Here is a 23052-nt window from a genome sequence, read left to right as displayed (position 1 = left end):
TTTGTGGATATGTCCTTAATTGATAAGTTTATAAATACTTGAAATTAGTTTAGCTTCAGTTTTCATTATGAAAACCAAGCATTATTTGAGAAAAATTGGATTCCACAAAAATGAGCTACATGCAATTTACTAAACAACCAAAAATACATTCATAATTATTACTATAACATGTACTTGTCCAAATGTACACAACTCTATACACATAATGATACACAGGCAACATGTAATAAATATTATTTCTCAAAGTCTATTTCAAGTTAGTCCTTTCCCAATGGTACCTTCTCAACTGTTCCTATGATTTATACCCCTCCATTCCAAATCTCCAGCAATTATCATTTGTTACACATGGTGCTTTAAAGCATTTATATAACTTAGATATGTCATATAGGCATATGTCATAACATATATGTCATATGTCTCTCAATCAGCATATGCCTCAATGGAGAAAAGTCATTTGCAAGCAATACAGTTATGTATTCCATGTATATTTGGTAAAGACCTAGTCAATATATAGTTTTTATATAGTATTATTGGTAGCATAACTTTATTTGTAGCATAATGATATCAAATACATTCTTAGGACATATACCTAGACACACACAATATTCCTGATTTTTTTTTTTTTTTTTTTGGTTTTTCGAGACAGGGTTTCTCTGCGTAGCTTTGCGCCTTTCCTGGAGCTCACTTGGTAGCCCAGGCTGGCCTCGAACTCACAGAGATCCGCCTGGCTCTGCCTCCCGAGTGCTGGGATTAAAGGCGTGCGCCACCACCGCCCGGCCCAATATTCCTGATTTTAAAGGATACATTGTTGTAAGAGTTGCTGTGCCTTCTCATTACAGAAACTGAAGTGAGATGGGCATTTTCTCTCTTCCGTAGTAGCTAGGGCAAGGGTCCAAACTGAAGGCTTGACTAATCAGCTATGACACAAAGAATCAAAGACAGGAGGATCCCTTCTGGCAATGGCAGTGCTATGGTTTGAATATGCAATGTCCACTGCAGGCTTGGTTCTCAGTTGATGGAATTTTGCCAAGTACTGGATCTTGATGGGTCTGACCCAATCAATAAATTAACCCCTTGATGGATTCATAATATGATGGTATGAACTGGAGGAGATGAAAAAAGGGTCGAGACCTAGTTGGAAGAAGGAGGTCACTAACAGTTTGTCTTAGGCAGACATTTCTTACTCTACCCCTTTTCTGTATGACCTTTTTGTAGCTTGCAGTCCTCCATGAGGAGAATAGTTTCAGCTACAAGCTCACAATGAACAAATCATGTGGACTGAGATCTCTGAAACAGTGAGCTGAAATAAATACTGCTTCCTGAAGTTGCTTTTCTCTAGTATGTGGTGAGAGTGACAGAGCAAGCAAGGCAGTTAGACCAGAACATTTTCATAGGCAGTGGCTGGCGGCAGCAAAGAAGCCTCTGTAGCCTGATTGGATTGTGCTTTGTATAGTTGGCCTGCCCTGATTGCATAAGCTTTGTTTTTCATCTTTTCTCTGAAAATAGCTACCTGTTCACCATCTTTTCAAATCCCACTCCCCTGTATTTTTTCCATTTGGACTACAGTCATTTTTCAGTTTGTAACTAAAATCCCTAACGGATAAGGTATGAACGTACACATATATCTATATATTTCAAAACCTTACTTTTTGTGCACATTTGTGCATTGTCTGTTCAAAGCCAAGTCAGATAAGTGAGATATTAGCAATTAGAAAGTAGATTTTGGTTTTACATCAAATCATGTTTTCTTCTTTTGTTTTCTAAATAGACACCACTGCTTTCGTCAAATAATTGCAATAAAAATGTTTTACTTCCCTGTAACAGAAACTGGTTCATTTCCAGGATGGCATTTTAAGAGAGGAGGTCAGAGAGGGGAGTATTTCTCTAATTGATCAGATTTCCCAGTTACCATACTTCAGCTACAGCATCTTTCTTGGTCTAGCTGGTTTGAATTGCCATGTTTATAAAGCATCAAATTTACATGTGCATCTAGGGTTTCTTCTGGATATTCTCCACAATTTCATTAGTGTTAAAGTTTATTCTTGCACAGAAATATCCCTATTTAATTATTGCAACTTTATAATGTGATTTATTTTCTGATTGAGCAGATGGTATCTTATTTGCATTGAAACAGGTTTTTTGTAACTGTGGTTTTATCTGCTTCTTTACTTCTAATATTTTACAAATATTTTCCCTTTCTCTGAATTACCTTTGTAAAAATTTTATCTACTATTGTTTTCTATTGTAAAATTTTAATATTGTTGTTCATAAAGGCCTGGCTCTTAAATTTATTCATCAATTTCATTTTTTCTGTTTATAAATTCATAGGTTTGTTTATATAGTTTAAAATACATCTTTTTCTTTTATTGAAAATGTTTTTTATACAATATACTCTGACTACAATTTCTGCTCCCCCTACTCCTCCCAGTTCCTCCCCACCTCCCTTCCAATCCAGATCCACACCCTTTTATCTCTCCTTAGAAAACAAACGGTTTAGAGGTTAAGAGCACTGGCTGTTCTTCCAGAGGTCCTGAGGTCAATTCCCAGCAACCACATGGTGGGTCACAACCATCTGTAATCAGATCTGGTGCTCTCTTCTGGCTTGCAGGAATACATGCAGGCAGAACACTGTAAACATAATAAATAAATAAATCTTAAAGAAAAAAAAGAAAACAGACAAGCAGAAGAAAAAGAGACAAAGAAAAAAGCACCAAAGCACATATAGATATAGAGATACACACTCGTATACCCAGGAATCCCATAAAAACACAAAACTGGCTCCCATCTGGTGCACTCCTGTGCAGGCCCTGTGCATAATCCCTCAGTGTCTGTGAGCTCATGTGTGCATTGGTCTTGTGGTAACTGGAAGGCCTTGTTTTCTGAATGTCCTCCATTCCCCCTGGCTCTTACACTCTCTCCTCCTCCCCTTCAAAATTCCCTGAGTCCTGAGAGGAGGGATTTGATGGAGACAACCCACCTCTCACTCTCTGCACATCGTCTGGCTGTGGGTCTCTGTATTTGATCTCATCTGCTGCAGAAGGAAGTTTGCCTGATGATGGCTGAGCAAGGCATAACTATTGCACTGATCTATGAGTATAGCAGAATGTCACCAGGAGTTATTTTATTTCATTCCTTTAGCAGCACAGTAGTGTTTGGTTTTCTCCCGGGTCCCTGGCCTGTAAAGTCTGAGGTTCTTGGTCACCCAAGCTGTGTCAGGTGTTGACTCCAAATCATGGAGTGGGCCTTAAATCAATCCAATAGCTGTTGGTGACTCCCACGACTTTTGTGTCACTGCTGCCGCAGCAGACAGGTCACCATTGGAGACTGAAGAGTTTCGACCCGCGTTGGGGTTTACCGTTCTCCTTTGGTAGCATGCAGGGTACTTTTCTGTACCATGAGATTAGTCCATAAAGGTGGAGGCTCTCTGTATATACCAGCCCTGCCTCTCTGCTTCCCATGACTTGTATAGACGTCTTCAACAATGGGGCCTCACCATCGGTTTTGGGAGGCAACCAATAGCCTTGGCAATAGTCTGGGTTGTTTGGGGATTCCAGTGGGGCTCCTTTGTCCAACAACTCAAGTAGATGTAACCCACTCCTGGTACTAGAAGCTTCATTTGGTGACAAGAGTTGGGGCTTAGTCTCCCCCTTTCTTTTGGTTAGTTTATATCACCTTCATACATGTGTATAATTTAAGAACACTCTACTGTATTAGGTTTCTATACAGCTCCTCAGATGGCTTTTGGTTTTAGCTGTCCCTTTCCGTTTCCCACCCCCTTTTTTCCACTCTTCCTTCCCCTCTCCATTGGAGCCTCCCAATCTAGCTCCCCCTGCCTTTGCCCTTCCATCAATATCAATTCTGCCTCCTCTTCCTATGAAAAGGAAATGTGTACCTTTTCCAGTACGTATTTCTGGCCTCTTTATTGAAAAATCAGGTATCCATAGGTGTGTGCACTCATTTCTGGATGTTCAATTCAATTCCATTGACTAATGTGTTTGGTTTTATGGCAATACCATGCTTGGACCAGTTGGGAATGTCTTTGCTAATCGATATCCATTGCACACAAAACTTCTCTAATGAGGTCTGAGGTCCATAACAATCTATAAGTATAGAAATAATAATTGATAAGGCAGATTTTAGGATCTCCATCTAGCAAAATAATAATAGTAAGTTTGCTCCTGTGGCATATTGTCTCTGTAACTATAGATTCTTGGCCAAAGTTACAGTTCTAAGCATGTATTTCCTTCTGTGAAGCTGATCTGAAATCTGAGCAGAAGAGTGGTTGGCTATCCCTACGACATTCATGTCAATATTCACAGGCATATCTTCCCATGATGGTCATTATTGAAGTTCATGGAGTAAGACTGTTACAAAATTTCTTCCTTCTGTAGCCTACACAGCACCTTCAAGTCCTATGAAAGCTAGCCAGCAAAGAGAAAGGTTCCTGATAGGCACCAACTAATCTTTTCCATGTCTTTTGAACAATGTGTGTATCTTGGCAATAGGGTCTTGCCATCCAGTATGGTAGGTAACCAAGAGCATTGGCAATGGCCTGTGTTGTCTGGAGGTCCCTAAGACACCTCTGACCAACAAACTGATAGGAGGTATAGCACACCTGAAACAGAGCTTTGTAGTTGGCAACCTATGGATTTCCAGGATGAACATCTCAGTGTAGGGTAATTCTAGATAATTTTATGTGTATTGTCATGTATGTATGTATATATGAATGAGTGTAACTTATAAAAATAATAGATGGATACGGCTTTTCCAAGCATTTTTACTGTTAGTATCTTCCTTACAACACTTCTCTTTGCTCTACCCTGCCATTTGTCTCCCCACTTAAATATCCCTACCTACCATCCCCCTTTCCCCTCAGATAACCTGTGCTGCACTATTCTCCCACCTTTAGCACATTTCTTCTCCCTCTCCACGTACTGACCTTTTCTTATCTCCTGGATTCTATACAGTGTTTCAAATTAAACACACAAATATAAAGATTTGAGACGAAGATCCACATGTGTGTGAGATCATGCAACATTTGTATTTTGGGGAGGTTACTTCACTCAGGTCATTCTACAGTTCCATCCATTTAGCTGAAAATTTCTTAATTTTATTTTTTCTTTATAGTTGAATAATATTCATATATATATATAATAAGTATATATGTATATCACATTTTCATTATTCATTCTTCAGTTGATTGACGCATAGGTTATTTATGTATCATAACTACTGTGATTATTGCAGCTGTGAACATAGGTGAACATGAGTCTGTGTAATAACTAATAAAGTCATCTTTTAAATAGATACCCAGAAGTAGTATAGCTGTGTCATATAGTACATCTATTTCTAGTTTTCTGATGATCTATGACTGTGATTTACAATTGTTTTTTTTGCTTTTGTTTTTGAGACAGGGTCTCTTTGCATAGCCCTAGCTGTCCCAGAACTCACTGTATAGAGCAGGTTGACCTCGAACTCACAGAGAGTGGGTGCCTCTGCCTCCTGAGTGCTGGGATTAAAGATGTGCACCACTGTGCTTGGTCTATGACACTGATTTATATAGTGGCTGCTCTAATTTGTCCTCCCACAAGCAGTGCCTGGAGTTTTACTTCCACCACACCCTCGCATGCATCTGTTGTCCTTTAAATAAAATTTTAAATTGAAATATTCCATTTTAGTCTGCCTTCACTTTCCCCCCTCCAAGCCTTCCCATGTACCTCTTTGCTCTCTCACAAAGTCATGGCCTCTATGTATTTAATTGTTGTTGTACACATGCATATCCCTAAATACATAAATATCTAAATTCAACTTGTTCAGTCTATATAATGTTACTTGTATGTATGGGATTTCAGAGCTGACCTGGTATTGGATAAGCAGTTAGGGGCTATTCCCTGGGGAGGATCATTTATCTTATTCTTAGTATCCCTTAGTTGTCTTTAATTCTTGTGTCTAGGGTTGAGGCCTCATGTGATTTCCTCCTTCCACATTAGCATAATGTTATCCTTGACCGGGTCTTATTTAGGCAGCCATGTTGATGAGACTTCAGGGTATAATTTTTCTGACACTGATCCGAAACTAAATCTCACAGCAAACTATCTGTTCCTCTGGCTCTTATAATCTTTCTACTCTCTTTTCTGCTGTGATGCCAGGGCCTTAGGTCCAGGAGTTGTGTTGTAGATGGATCAGTAGAGGCTGGGCACCATACGGTCACTTGTTCTCTGTATGTTCATCGGTTATGGTTTTCTCTTTCTATTGCTAGGAAATGTTTCTTTGATGAAAGGTAAAATCCATGTGGTAAGAAGAAATCTCAAAATGGTTTTAATTTGCATTTCCCTGGTGGCTAAAGTTGGTGAACACTTTTTCACATCTTTCTTAGTCATTTGAATTTCTTCTTCTGCAAATTCTTTGTCCAGTTCTATAGGGAACATGCTTTTCTTTTTACAAATTGTGTTATTTATTTATTTAAATTTTTTCATTTGTTTTGCATGCCAACCACAGTTTCCCCTCCCCCACCTCTCATCTACGCCTGCCCATCCACTTCTTCTCCACTCCGACAGGTGCAGGCTTCCCATCGGAGTCAACAAAGCATGGCATATCAAGTCGAGGAAGGATCAAGCTCCTTGTCCTGCATCAAGGTTGCACTAGGCATAAATCCTGGCCCCACAAGCAGACCAACTGTCACCCACACGCACCAAGCCTAGGTTGGTCACATACAGGCTCCTTAGCTGTTGGTCCAGAGTCTGTGAGCTCCCACTAGCTCAGGTCAGCTGTCTCTGTGGGTTCCCTCGCCATGATCTTGACCTCTCCTCCCCTTGCTCATACAATCCCTCCTCCCTCTCTTCAGCTGGACTCCAGGAGCTCAGCCCAGTGCTTGACTGTGGGTCTCTGCATCTGCTTCCATCAGTTGCTGGATGAAGGCTCTCCGATGACAATTAGAGTATTCACCAATCTGATTACAGGAGAAGGCCAGTTCAGGGACCCTCTCCACTATTGCTAGGAGTCTTAGCTAGAGTCATCCTTGTGGATTCCTGGTAATTTCCCTGGCACCAGGTTTCTCTATCACCCCCAAATGGCCCCCTCTATCAACACATCTCTTTCATTACTCTCCCCCTCCATCCTGCCCCCAACTTGACCATCACAATCCCTCATGTTCCCATGCCCCCATCCTCTCCCCTCCATCCCTCCCATGTCCCCAGTTTACCCAGGAGATCTCGTGTATTTTCCCTTCCCAAGGAAACTTGTATGTCCCTCTTAGGGTCCTCCTAGTTACCTAGCTTCTCTGGAGCTGTGGATTGCAGCCTGGTTATCCTTTGTTTTACATCTAATACCCACTTGTGAGTGAGTACATGCCAGTTTTGTCTTTCTGAGTCTGGGTTACCTCACTCAGAATGATTTTTCTCTACTTTCACCCATTTGCCTGCAAATTTCATTTTTTTTTAACCACTGAGAAATAATACTCCATTGTGTAAATGTAACACCTTTTTCTTTGTCCATTCATCAGTTGAGGGGCATTTAAGTTGTTTCCAGTTTCTGGCTATTATTAATAATGCTGTTATGAACATAGTTGAGCAAGTGTCCTTGTGGTATCCTTTGTGTTATATGCCCAAGATTGGTATAGCAAGATCTTTTTTCTTTCTTTCTTTCTTTCTTTCTTTCTTTCTTTCTTTCTTTCTTTCTTTCTTTCTTTCTTTCTTCCTTCCTTCCTTCCTTCCTTTCTTTCTTTCTTTCTTTCTTCCTTTCTTTCTTTCTGTTTTTTTCAAGATAGGGTTTCTCTGCGTAGCTTTGTGTCTTTCCTGGATCCCACTCAGTAGACCAGGCTGGCCTCAAACTCACAAAGATCCACCTGCCTCTGCCTCCCAAATGCTGGGATTAAAGGTGTGCACCACCACCGCCTGGCTAGCTAGATCTTAAGGCAGATTGAGTCACAATTTTCTGAGAAACAACCATATTGATTTCCAAAGTGACTGTACAAGTTTGCATTCCCACAGCAGTGGAGGAGTGTCCCCCTTACTCCACATCCCCTCCAACATAGGCTGTCATTAGTGTTTTTTATTTTAACCTTTCTGACTGGGTAAGGTGGCATCTCAAATACCCCAACATAAATACAGTTACACTGAACCTGATAGAAGAGAAAGTGGGAAGTAGCCTTGAATGCATTAGCACTGGAGACCACTTCCTAAATATAACACCAGTGGCACAGACACCAAGATTGACAATTAATAAATGGGATGTCCTGAAACTGAGAAGCCTCTGTAAGGCAAAGGACACTGTCAATAAAACAAAATAGCAGCCTACAGATTGGAAAAAGATCTTCACCAGCCCCACATCTGACATAGGGCTGATCTCCAAAATATATAAAGAACTCAAGAAACTGGACATCAAAATACCAAATAATCCAATAAAAAAATGAGGTACAGTTTTAAACAGAGAATTCTCAACAGAAGAATTTCAAATGGTCAAGAAACACTTAAAGAATTGTTCGACATACTTAGCTATCGGGGGAATAAAAATTTATAAGGAACTTTTTAACTGGGTTGTATAATGTCTTAGTGTTTAGTGTTTTTGAGTTCCTTGCATGCTCCAGACACTAGTTCTCTGTCTGACTTACAGCTGGCAAGGATTATTTGCCCATTGTGCATGGTGCTTCTTCAGTCTATTGGATCTGTAATTCGGAAAGAAGCCTTTTGGTTGTTGGTCTTATTTGAAGGGAGACTAGAAGTCAATTTAGAAAGTTCTTCCCTGAACCTGTATCCTAAAGTATATCCCCTACTCTTTCTTTTAAAAGCTCCAGAGTTTCGGGTCTAACATTGAGTTCTTTGATCCAGTTGCAATTGACCTGTATGTAAGTGGAGAGAGAAGGACCAAATTCCATTCTTCTACATGTAGATAGGGAGTTTTTCCAAGTGCCATTTGTTAAAGATGCTATCTTTTCTCCAATGTATGTTTTTTTGTGCCTTTATGAAAATTCAGGTGCCTGTAGATGTGTGGACCTATATTTGGTTTGTTTTGTAACATTTTATTTAAATAACTAACTTCATCTATTTCAACAAACTTTAATTTTTTTCAGTTCTTAATGATGGTTTTAACATATAAGTGTTAAATATGTCCTTCTCAAAGTTTCCTCTAAAACTAATTCCATCTCATTAACTGTTTTCTCCCAAGTTCAGCAAACCAATTGTACCCTAATCAAGGACTGTTTTAAATGTCACATTGGAGTCACCACTCTCATCTTAGACTGAACCCATTTAGTAAAACCTTCTGTTGTAAATGAAAATCCTGTTTATCTGTATATTAGTTTCTCTATTTGTTAAATGTAATTTATCACAAGTAGAAACCAAATTCCAAAGAAATTATCACCACAGTAATCCACGAAGTTTTCTTAATTGAATACTTTTTGAATATATAATAAAGTTTTGTTTATTTAGTCATATGTCATTTAATATTTAAGAAACATTACTATAAAATAAGAAATTTGCTAATAGAAGGCTAAAGAATTATGACAAATTAGTCACATTCAGGGAAAAGTTTGAATGTGATATTAGAGGCTAGAGGACTTTTATGTTTGCAATTATAAGACATTTACAATATTTCTAATGTCTTAATAAGTAGAGCAACCATTGAAGCATGATTGTGATGATCTGTAGGAACAGTATTAGTATGCTTAGTGTATGTTTTGTATATGGAAAGGACCATGTGTATAAATTGAACTTCTTATCTCAACAGCCTCAGTAAGCCAGAGCTGCAGAGAGCAGCAGCCCTTGATGGGTAGATGGTGCAAAGGTAGCAGGGTCATGGAGCACAGTTGTAGTGCACTTCTAGGAAATGCTTGGGCTCAGGGAAGTTGAATACCAGGACAAAAATGTTCTAGATAGGGAAAACAACAGGAGTTCTGTTGAAATGATGTTCTTTGTTGTAGAATATTGTTTTAAGATGTGTTACATTTGTTTATGTTATGCAAGATGTGTTTAATGATGCAAAGATGTGTTGCATTCCTTTATGTTGCATTTGTTTAACTCTGTGAAGCTGTGTTACTTTGCCTGTCTAAAACACCTGATTGGGCTAATAAAGAGCTCAATGGCCAATAGTAAAGCAGGAGAAAGGATAGGCAGAGCTGGAGGGCAGAGAGAATAAATAGAAGGAGAAAAAGAGAGAAAAAAAGGAGGAAGACATCAGGGGCCAGCCACTCAGCTACACAGCAAGTCACAGAGTAAGAAATATTGAAAGGTTTACAGAAATAGAGAAAAGTAAAGCTCAGTGGCAAAAGATAGATGGGATAATTTAAGTTAAGAAAAGCTGGCTAAGGCCAGGCCTTCATATGAAAGAATAAGCCTCCATGTGTATTACTTGGGAGCTGGGTGGCAGCCCCCCAAAAGACCATAAAAGTAGAAACAACCAGCAACAGTTGTTTATCTCTCTATTAAGGAAAAACAAAGGTGTCTATAGCAGGAGCTGAGTAACCATTCCATGCTTTCTTATTCTAAAAATGCTAATAGAATATAGAGAAAGGACACAGTCCCTTTAGGGGTTTCTCTGTTTCTGTATTTTTTTTACATTTACATTTTTACATGTTACACACACACACATATATATATATAATGCATGTATATTTACATGTGTGTTGTATGTATGAATAGGAGTTGGTGTGCTTACCACAGAACATATATACAGGTCAGAAGAAAACGTTCAAAAGTAAAAGAAATTTGTAGATCCCAGTAGTTAAGTTACCACCACATAGAAGAGCAAATTCTCAAAAATGCATGTGATTTGTCAATATTCAACCAAAACATGATATCACAAAGTATTTATACAACCATGCACAGAACATGCCAGTTAGTTACAACTCCATGACGTTGCATTGGGTGTTTAGTTCCTTAAAACTCAGAATTAAAATGGTCACTAATGTCTGTATTGGATACCTGGAGAACAGTTAATGAGGCCCTTTCACAGTGCAAATGGGGATGGAGATAACATGCCTTTAGGCCTAAACAAAACCCCCACTGCAGTGTACTGGTTTTGCATTCTTGAATATAGTATCTTAATTTTTTTCTCTTCTCTGTGGCATACTAAATGTTTAGAAAAATTTATAAAGCCACAGACTAACAAGATTTCTTTTCCTGCTTGAGCTAAATCAAGGCAATGTTTGTTTTTATTTGCCTAATCCACACCACTATAGACAGTTCATCAATGACCAAAGTGACTACAGTTATTCCCGCTGGGACACTGTTACAAAGAGCCTATTTATTTCTATTTTCTACTTAACTGTTTTGCAGAAATCAATGTATTAGGCTTCATTAAATCGACAACTAAATCTGAAATGCAGTTATAATTCTTAAATATGCAAATGAACATTTGGTGTCTTTGGTTCCAATGAAAAAGTAAATATGCTAGTAATATTTTGAGTTCACATATTTATTATTTTCTTTATTATTTTGGAATTTTCTATACAGCATGTTCCTTTAGACTTCTACTGATAAGTTTTTTATGTGATCATATATTTTAAATTATAGTCCCTAATTCTGTTTGCTGCCATCAGTTTTAGAATAGTTAAAATAATAAAATTAGAAGAATTGGTACATATTGATGATTTATGAGATGTTGTTTCCAGAATCCTGCACATCACTGGAATGTGCATTCAATTTTCCAGCCTCCATAAGAATTTGAAAAGAAAACATAAGAGTAAAAGGTGAGCGCTGCACTTATTTGTCAGCATGCAGTGTGGTCTGTCATTTTCCACATTAGCAGGATGTTGTGACTGAGTGACCCTGTTAACATGGCTATGGGTTTTCTGCCATATCATCAGTAACAATCTTCTAAGTAAGAAAAGCTGGCATTAAAAACCCACGGATGATTTCACTCACTTTCCTCTCCTTCACAAAAGTAAACAACTTCTATTACATTGTGATTCAACTTCCACCACTGAAAATAAGAAAGTCACTCTGAGTGTTGAAAATTTAACCTCTGAGAGATGACTGAAAACAAATGTAGACATCCAGATCTTTAACAAGTCTCTGTGTGTGTGTGTGTGTATGTGTGTGTGTATGTGTGTGTGTGTGTGTGTGTGTGTGTGTGTGTGTGTGTGAGAGAGAGAGAGAGAGAGAGAGAGAGAGAGAGAGAGAGAGAGAGAGAGAGAGAGAGAGAGAATGTAAGAGACATTTTCAATAGACAGAAAAACGAATCTTACTAAAATCACTTGATTTCCTAGTCGGAACTTTGAACCCATGACGTGTATGTCAGATTCTGTTACTCCCACTGAGTTATGTGATTCAATTCTGGCCTCCTGATTTAGTATCAGAGAGACTCTCTCTTGATTTTAAAAAAAGGTGTTCTAATGAGAGAATAACACAATTTGTCTCACAAGAGATTAGGAGTCTTAGAGACTTGGCCTTTTCCCTGGCTGGGAACTCTTCTCCAGGAGAGAGGTAAGCTGTCTCCATGAGGACGCTCAGTGTGAACTTGCTCCCCTGCTCTCTCCCTATCACTGCTGGCTGGCTCTTATCACCTGACTCCTGTGCACTCTTGAATCACTTTCTACAAAAGCGTTTTTTTTTTTTCTCTCTCTCTGCTATCCTTTAAGTGATCCATTCCACCACAGGACTCTTACGTGAGTTCTTATAGCCTCCTTATGTCAGCTGGATCTCTAATTCCCTCTGCTTTCATGAATCACGACCCTTCATGCCTTCATGCCTTCCATTCTTCTGCACAGAGCAATGGAAGACTCCATCTGACTTTTCAGGTTAAGTTTCCAGCTCTCTCTCACTCTGACAATAACTTCTCTGATGTGTCCGGAAGAATGGATGGTGACTGACATGATCAGTCATGCTGGCCTGAAACAGAAAACAATGACAGGAAACCTCTGAGGTTTGCTCTCAAAGTTGGCTTTGAGTAGGTTTTCCTTTTGTTTCTTTGAGTCGGCTGTGTCCAAAGGTTATTTCACAGGCTGCTTCTGCCTTATGAGATGACAGGACAATTATTGTGTTGGTTTGCTTAAACTCCTAGAACAAAGTGTTGTGATGGCATGCCTGAACCAGTAGAGACCTACTGTTGGTATTCTACAGGCCAGAATGTGTTTGGAAGGGCTGGATCTCTCTGAGTGCTCTGTGTATGGGAAGGATCTCTCCAGGCTTTTCTCCTTGGCTTATAAGTGGCCATCTTCTTGCGTGTCATCTCACCCGATCTTCTTTCCATGCCCATCTCTCTGTCTGTATCTTACATAGATTGACCACTGTCTTTCCAAATCTTTGCTGTTGAAGCTTTCACCCCTAGTGTGTTTAGAGACAGGGCCTCCGACAAGGCACTATGACTCAAACAAAGACAAATGAATAGATGAATATCCACAGTCCAGAAGAGATTTTACTAGTCACCAGTCCTCATGGACTTTTAGACTCTTGTGGGGGTTTTAATGAGAATGGCCCCCATAGGGTTTTACATTGAATGCTTAGTCTTCAGGGAGTGGTACTACCTGAGGATTAGGACTATGGCCTTGTTGGAAGAAGTGTATCACTTGGGAAGGGCTTTGAGGTTTAAATGCTTCTCTCTTCCCTCTGCCTGAAGATGTGGATGTAGATCTCTGAGTTGCTTCCTGAGCATCATGTCTTCCTGCTTGCCCTCATGTTCCTTGCCATGGTGACAGCACACTAAACCTCTGAGACTGCAAGTGAGCCCCAACTAAATGCTTTCTTTTAGAAGAGTTGCTGTGGTCATGATGTCTCTTCACATCAATAGAACAGTAACTAAGACAGACTCCATAACAATAGAGAATAAACCTGGTATTTAAGCAACCCAGTCTGTATCAATTTGTAATGGCAGTCTTGTAGACGGTCATGTCCTCCTGTGTGTTACCATTTATGCTATTTTGAGTCCCACCCTACTGACCTCATTTAAGCTTAAAGACATGTAAAGACCCCAACCCCAATCAATGTCACACTTTGAATTTCTAGGGATTAAGATTTTCACATGTATATTTTGAAGAGGACACAGTTCAACTGATAACAAAACCCAGACCTGAAGCATTCCTCCCTTACTTTGTGGCACCCTTCCATGAAAGTCTTAAAGTCTTAAGTTTTCAATTCATCCATAAGTTTGAGACTCTTCATCCGTAAGGCTTGCAGAAATGGACCCCAGTCACAGCTGACGGCATCATGTGGAGCAGCAGCAGAGACCTATCTGAGAAGCTGTATTAGCCACACCACTGGTAACAGTTCTGCGTTTACACACCAGAGTCTATTGCCAGGGGCAAACGCCTTAATCCCTAATGCAGACACTGAGGAATACATATTAGTGGAGTGAAGGAAGGAATTTCACATGCATCAAGAAAGCTCCCTTCTCTGTGGACTCACACCTCCAACTGTCAGTGTGGCTCCTGGAAGAACACTGTGACTTTCCTCTTCCCTATGCCCCAGACAATGGATGACTGCTGCAGTTTCTTATTAAAATAGCCCAGAAGCCATGACTCCTCATTACACATGGAGTTCCTCTTGTGCCACATCTTTTCTGTCATCTGTCCCCCAGACTCAGTGAGCTCCTATGGAGCTTGGATGTTTGTTGAGAGCAATGCCAATGACATGGGAGAAAACATGGGACGACACAATGAAATCATTCTTACCCCTTTGAAGTACAGGTCACAGATGAAGGATTATTACAAAACTGGTTTGTAGCATATCTATAACACAAAGTTTTCATGGAGAGGAAGCAATCAGGAAAAGAAACGATTAATAAACCAAGAAAACAGCTTACACAGTAACAATTTTAAAGAGTTAAAAAAAAAATACCAGCATGGATTATTGACATATTCCCTTAACCATGGCTCTTTGAAACATCAGCTTTCAAACTCCAAACCCCAACCTTCTCTCCTCTTCCTCAGTACCCCCACAGTCAATGCAGAGTCCCCAGACGCCCTGTCCCCTGGCCTCTACCCCTTTCCTCCTTTTGCTGCTTTAAAGAAGAACATTATAAAATGGAACATTGCCTTCAAGTCGAAGCCCACTTAATGTATGTAAATGCTTCCAGATAATTAACGATAGGTCACAGAATAAATTCGAGGGAAGGAAAAATCCACAAAGTTGTAGTGCATAACTTTAATGGAAGATGACTTTGTGCAGAAAGTAACTTAGTTCTGTCTTAATTTTAGGAAAATAAAGAAAGAACTTGTTCTTATAAAGGGTTTCCTCATGACTTCTGGATGTTGCTTTCCTAAGCTCATATGCTTTACTTTAAACTTCATTGGCATATGCTATAAATACATGGAAAAAGAAATTGGTACAGGGAATGAAAGGCCTTGTAGGAGGAGGAACAGCTAACGCTAAGGGCCATTTGAGGGCTCATATGGAAACCTAGTACAGGAAAAGCTTCTTAAAATATACATATATATAAAAAATATCTAAATTAAACTGGGGACACAGAGCCCCAGTTGGACATCTCTCACCGCCAATTGAAACTTCACTGCTGGGAATGTTGGTGAAGGCAGTCCCAGTAGAAAACCCCAAACAATCCAGGATACTGCCAAAGCTACTGATTGCTCTCCAAAAATCTGATAGTAAGAACCTATTGGTGAAGACAACACCAAGATGACTCACTAAACATAGAGAAGTAGACCTAGAGCCTTCACTCCTTCAGACTAGTCCATGGTACTTAAATGTCCTCTTCACACTACCAGAAGAGAAAGATAACTGCCAACCCAGCTAAGGAATCTGCCATCTCCAATGGTGACCTGTCTGCAAAATACACACTGGTGTGATAGTAAAACAAAAGTCATCAGAATAACAAACCACGACATGACTGGAATTATGGCCCACTCCATGAGATGGAATCTATCCCCAACACTGCCTGAGTGACCAAGAACCTGAGACTAGATGGGCCATTGACCTAGGGGAAAACTAAATACCACTGTTCTACTAAAGAAACATAGCAATAAAATGACCCCTAATGACATTCTTCTGTACTTACAGACCATTATCTTGCTCAGCCATCATCAGAGAAACTTCCTGATGCAGTATATAGGTAAGCTTAATACAGAGACCCACACTGAACAATTTGAAGAGAGTGAGAGACCTTGGAACACTGAGTTCTAACTAGAATGTTGCCACCAAATCCCTTCCATCAGTGATCAAGGAACTCTGAAGAAGAGGAGGCAGAAAAATTGTAAGAGCCAGAGGGGATGGAGGACACCAAGAAAAGAAGTCCTAGACACTAGAACTAACAAGAAAAGAGGACACCTAGACAGGACTAACACATGTATGAACTCACAGAGACTGTGACACCATCCCCAGAGCCTGCACAGGTCTATTCCAGATGGGGTCCCACTGCTGAGAGGGGAAGTAGACACATGCCCCCATCCCAAACCCAGAAGCAGCGTCTGGTTAATAAACACTCACACAAAAAAAGAAAAAGTAGTTTTTCCAACAGAACCTCACTGGGTTATACAAACCACACTAAAGGGTGGGCCTGAGGCCCAGCAGTAATGGGCAACACAAAGGAACTCAATGGCATTTGGGAAGTTTTTTGTTTTGTTTTTGTTTGTTTGTTTGTTTGTTTGTTTTGTCTCGCAGTGCTTTAACTGAGAGTTTTCTTTTCTTACAGATTTTTCTCTTATATATTATAGTTGCCAATTTTGTTTGTATGGATTTTCTGTGTGTCAATGTGTGTGTCTCGGTGTCTGTATTTCTTATGCTTTGTTCTTGGCTCTTTTTTGTTTCTTAGTTTGTGCTATTCTGACTTGGTTTTATTTTATATTATTTCATTATTGTTATTATTATTATTAATTATTATTGTTGTTGTTGCCTGTTTGTAGTCTATTGACCTAATGAGAAAGAGAAGGTGTGGATTTGTGTGGGTTGGGAATTGGGGAGGATATGAGATGATGGATGGATTGGGGGAGAAGAAACCATTATCACAATATATTGTATAAAAAATAAGTCTATTTTCAATAAAATAAAAATAAAAATATTTCCACTAAGAGTATTACAAAATCCCATCCATCTTCACAACTGCCACTCATTCCTAGGAAACAAAATGAATTCCAAGTACACAATGGTTTACTAATTTCAGCTAGGCAGCCTAAATCCTAGGAAGGTCATGTCCCTTCTTTAGCTATTGTTCTGTAAGGAAACAAAACACATCTCAAGGGCATTTTGGAAAAAGTACTTGCTTAACCGGTTTTTGGTTTTGGTAGATGTTTGGAGTTTGTTGTTTGTTCCTTAAAGGTACATAATTTCTTACCTTGTATAAACAGAACTTAATCAACTCAATTGACCTAAAAACCAGGAACTGTAGAAGTATAGTTTTTCATCATAAACTTTATTAGCAATTGTCACTCAGGCCAGGAATGAGCTGCAAGCAATGTTGTCTAAAAGCTGGGTGTCCTGGCCAGTGTGTCCATCTTCCTGCACTCTCCATTTGTTGAAAAAAAAACTTTAAAAAGTAAAGGCAAATATGCATGTGTGTACACACACACACACACACACACACACACACACACACACGTGCGCACACTCACACACACAGCTTTCAGTGATAAAATATGTCTATGAGTAGTTTATGAAATCCCTTGTTAGGTAGGACTCAGCTGTTTAATTCCCTGTGATGGACAGACATTTGGAATTTGGATTTCAGAGTTTCCTTGCTTTTGTTTGCTTGATGTGTAGTTATGCAATCACAATTGTTATTGTGCATGTGTAGCCCACAAGAGTGATCTTCCTGTGGGATGGGACTATGGAGTAATGGGTCAACTCACAGACTTAAGCAGAAGTTACATCTACATAACAAAAAAGCTCCAGGAGAAAACAAAAGATGACTGTGAAAGGCATGATGTCTGATAGTGAACGACTGAAAACATGGAGGTTGCTACTATTGATTTCTTTCATTAAAATCCTCTCTTGCTGTGTAATTATGAATAGTTCCTTGCTTCCCAGAGGCTGCAAGGCAGGATTTGAGCTGCCACACCATCCTTCTACACCAGGCTACAAACTTCCCCCTTGAGTTCATTCTCTATCCTTTCCTCCTCATCCCCAGGAGAAGGTATCACTCCTCACATCTTTATCTTCAAGGAGAGCAAACAATTACCAAGTTTAATAACTGGTAGCAATATTGAAAATAATAACTCTTATCCACTAAGAGCCAGGGAGTGTTCTGAGCACTTCTCAATTATTAATTCTCATTCTCAAAATAGTACTACAGGGTAACCATAGTGATGCTAATTTTACAGTGTAGGAAACCAAAGCTCAAGGGAAGTGAGACACATTGCTTAAGATCCAAACTGTAAATGGCAGAACCGAGAATCAAAACCAGATATAGCCAACTCAAAATCCTGTGTTTGCTCCTTCTACGCCCCCACACCCCACCCCCGGCCCTGTGACTCCAGAACCTTAACAAAATGGCTCATGATAAAAATGAATGTTAAGTTGTTCATAGGTAAAACTTAACATGAGGTATTAGAATCACAGCAGACACACTTGATGGGAAAAAAAATGAGAATTAACATGGAATATACTTTCCAGGTATCATAAAATTGGAACATTCATGTGCATTAATAACCAGGTCTAAAATGGACAGAAAATACGCTTTTGAAAAATTCCCAAAGTGAATCTGGAGCCAAATTAACTAAAACACAATAATAGCTAGAAGAGAATGTTGTTCTCGCATTGTTAAATGGACTCATATTTAAATAGTAATTTCTCAATGAGAATGGTAGTGTATTTTCTTCAGGGAGAGATGAAAGAATGTCTATCCGTCCATGAGACGGCACTGATGGCAGCCCGAAGAAACGATTCCCGCCAAGTCAGTGGCTTCACGGGGTCTCTCAGGGACAGCTGCAGCACAGACATCTCATGTCACCCTGTGCTCTGGGAGCTGCCAGTACAACTCGCGGGCCGATCAGCTCCCTGGAGAGTCCGCTCCCCAGCTGCTGTTATCCACGTTTTCTGAGCTCTCTGAGTTTATGGGTTGTGGGAGTTTTTCTTGTCCCTTCAGGAAAGCATGTTTCCATGTGAAGGAAATGTTGACACAGCAAATGGACTGCTCTCCCTGGAACTACGTAACACACGGACGCAGAGTTTTTCCGTAGGCCCAGACCTTCCTTAGCCCCCTTACGCTTGTATGAAGAAACCCGGGTGCCGGAAGCTCAGCAGCGGCGGAACAAACTGAGACAGCGGCTCTAAGTCTCTCACATCAGCGAAGATGGAAAGATGTGGATCCTCACAGGTGCGTGCAAAGCAATTCTAGAAAAGTGAGAAACCGAGGAAAAGTGAGAAACGGAAGAGAAAAAAAAAAAAAAAAGAAAATCCTGAGAGTGGGAGGCTTTTCCAAGAGAGGAAAATGCCATCCAATTTCCTGATCTGGGGGTTTTATAGGGCTATGCCCAAAACTGGACAAAGGTCAAGGTGATTGCTGTGAGATTGGATAGCTCTCTGGGGCCGAGGCAGCGGAGGGTTCCCACACCCTGTGTATAACACCCCGGATCATGCTCTGGGCATACACTGCCTGCATGGTAAGAACTGCTTGGAGCTTCTCTCTGTCCATCTCCTACACTTGCGTTGTCAGCTTTGACCAGGGCTACCTGCTAGCTGCCACTCATGGCTGCTCTTGCTACGTCTGACCTTGCAGGTGTCTCGAGAACTTAATTACACTGAGCTCTCTTGGTTCTACCGCTATCACGAAGTAGATAGAATTATTCTTACTTAACTCATTGTCCATCGGGTATTCTGGGGTCTCTCTTGCTCGTTAGAAGCCATCATTACTTATAATGGAGTCTATTGTTACTGACTGTATTAGAAGCAAGCATATATAAAAAGCAATAGTACCTAGCATGTTTCTCAAGGACTTCGAAGAGGCCAGCCAGCCTGCCATCACTGGCCTTACTTCTCAGAGCTTCTATCTATCCTGTCTGCTTGGCTGTCTCCTACTGAGCAAGATTCTCTGCTTCTCACTCCTAGTGGTTCTGATCCCACTGGTGAGCTCCTAACATTCCTTTTAACCCCACGTTCTGCTCTCTGTAACATGGGAGCCATTTGAAGTTTTCACCACGAGCCCTACTCCTCTATTGTCTACTGTGGCTAGCTCCTGCCTCAATGTCCCCGGCAGTGAGAATAAACAAAGGTAAATCCTACTCTAAAAACCATGTGCCTATAACAAATCCTCTGATTTCCTTTGGTCTGACTTATCCTTTCTGCTCAACTTTCAACTCTGCTTGAGGCCCACCACATTCTCTCCCTAAATCTTTATCCTAGCCTCCCCTTCCCATGACTCTCTTTTCTTGACCTGACCATTTACATGACCTTAAGATCTTGACCTGGCCATAAAGATGACCTTAAGGTCACTTGAATTATTATTTTTCAATTTCTCTCATACACCAGTTATCTTCTAATGTATCATTTAGCATCTTGTGAATCTCAGTAAACATGCTAACGGTTTAGTTACTGGAAGCCCACAACATTCTTTTTCCTAGAACAGCAGCCAAAGTGTCTTCACTTCTACTAAGTAAAAAAAAACTTTATTCCTAGAGTCCTCATAAAGAAGGAATTTGACTTTTTCCTAGGAAAACATTTATTGACATTAAAAGCCCTTATCCACTGGACCAAGTGCAATTTGGATTCAACACACTGAAGAGCTTTGCTAATGATTTGGCTTGATGGACACAGTCTTTGCTGAAGGCCATGATTATGTTACATGATATCTTAAGAGCTATTTTCTATTTCAGGAATTACTCAGTGTTCCACTGCTTTAAACAGAACAAAACAAAAGGTGTTTTTGTTTCGCCTGCAACAAAAACGCAATTCACAATGCTTCTCCAGCTACAGCGGTTCCCTAACTTAGCGACGAGTCTTTATAAAGCAGAAAGACAATTTTGCTTTTTGTAGGTACCTTTGAGGATCAACAGGACATTATCTGAAGACTTATGAACACGAACACTTTTTAGAATAGCGTAGCTCTAAAGTGTTATTTCCTTTCATTTTCTTCTCTCTTTGAGAAACAAAACCTTAGCTCCATATATCAAAAGATGCTTGAAACCGTATACTCTGTTTTATCCATCTCAGTGTCACTACAGACTAAAGTGGTGTTTTTTACATACCAAATGCCAAATAAAAACTCACTAGATGTCTGGGTAAATAACTGTTTGTTCCCACTAGCCCAGGCAGGCAAATCTGGGGCCTCAGATTAATCTAAACGTGTAGAGAAAGCCTTTCCTATAAACAGGAGATGTTGACAAATTCATGGCAGTTTGTTGCAAAAGCTATCAGATGTTTCCTGTCTTTTCTTTGTAGTAACCTGGCTTCCTGAGATCTATCTGTCCATACACTAGATAGCTCTCCTCAGAATCAGCAAGATCAGGTGAGGGTTTTCTTATTAGGACTAATTCTGTCTGTCCCGTTAGCTATTTGGAAAATGAACAAAGTTCATTTATTTAAATACCTGCAGCTACAGAGATAGCTCAGTAGTTAAAAGCATTTGTTACACAGTCATGAAGACTAGAATTTGGATATCAGCACCCACATGACGGGCTGGGCATTTGCACAAATTCCTGTAGACTTCAGTTAAGACTGTGTTAGAGATGGAGCATTGCTGGGGCTTGTTGCCTTCCAGGACACCTGAGATGGCATGAGCCTTAGGCTCTGGGAGAGACCCTGCCTCAAAGGAATGGGAGAAGAGTGATAGAGGAGGACACCCATACCCTTTTCTGACATCTATATGATAAGCAAGGGAACCTGTACACACATGTACATAAGCATGCACACCTAATGACACACACACACACACACACACACACACACACACACACACAAGTTGTTTGCCCTTTTATTTATTAAATATCTACATAGAAGATCAGTAATATGAATGTTGTAACACTTTATAGAGCATGAATGAAGTCAAACTCTCTGATTTGTGGGACTGAGTGTCTGCTGTATTGAGAAAATGTTTCATTGTATGAGTTAGCTTTTGTGCTTTCTCTAGAAAAACAACCCGGCCTCTGTATTAGGAGACTTTTCATGAAAATGTTCCTGACAACACCAACTAGAAGAGAGAGGGATTGTGCTGGCTCATGGTATCAGAGGCACCTGTCCATGGTGGGCCGGCTTCAGTCCCATTAGATCATGATTGCAGAAGCTGCTCATGGCGCAGTAGTCTAGAAGTAAAGATGAAGAGAAGGGGGCCAAGGCCAAGATCCACTCTTCATGAGCATGTTCTCAGCTACCGTTTCCTCCAACAAGGCCCTGTCTTCCAGTCTTACCCCCTCCCAATCATCTAGTCAGTAAACACCGAATTCATTGGTAGATTAAACCATCAGTTAACCAGAGTCCTGGTGATCTAACATTGTCGGTAACTCCCCTAGAGACACACATAGACATAATTTACTAATCCCAAGATTAAACATACCAGCCTACAAACTGCTTCTATAAAATTCAGGGGAAAAAATGTTCCAAAGAAAATAAATATGATGAATTAATACATCTTAAATGAGTAGAGGTAGAAGATCAGTGTTAGATCTCATAATTTATTATCTGTACGTAGCCGTCTGAATGCGGGAGACAAGGGCGATGTCACCGTCAGCCAGGACTACTGACTCCTTTTGTTACTTGAGGCAATTATCACTGTATGTTTCCCTTCCCCAAGCAGAATTTATTTAGGTCTGCATCAAACACTTCAGTTGAACATGCATTGTGTTCACGACTGCTCTCAAGGAGAAGACAAAAACATTTACACTCGGGCTCTCACCTCAGAAGGATTGCCATTGAGTAATTAAGAGTATAATCTTTACTTTGTCATTTTCAGACTGAGTGTTCATTGCAGCAGCTACTGTGTTCAAAGCTCATAACAGAGCAATTGGGGATTCTGCAGAGGCGTGGATTTGGTGGCTCTGTTTAGTGTGGCGATATTTAGAACATGTGTAGGGGTGAGATTGGGAGGGGAGCATTTTTGTTCACAATGTAACCTCTCGCCCATCAATGTAGAGTTTGAAATCCAGGGACTCTCGCTTGTGCATTCCTACTTTGTCAGTCACTCAAGGGGAGACCAAAGGCCACTAAGTGTTGATGAATAAGGTTTCATGGCAATTCCTTTCAG

Source organism: Peromyscus maniculatus, chromosome 22 (assembly GCF_049852395.1).
Source record: "Peromyscus maniculatus bairdii isolate BWxNUB_F1_BW_parent chromosome 22, HU_Pman_BW_mat_3.1, whole genome shotgun sequence".
Taxonomy (NCBI): domain Eukaryota; kingdom Metazoa; phylum Chordata; class Mammalia; order Rodentia; family Cricetidae; genus Peromyscus; species Peromyscus maniculatus.
Note: the sequence above shows the minus strand (reverse complement) of the source record.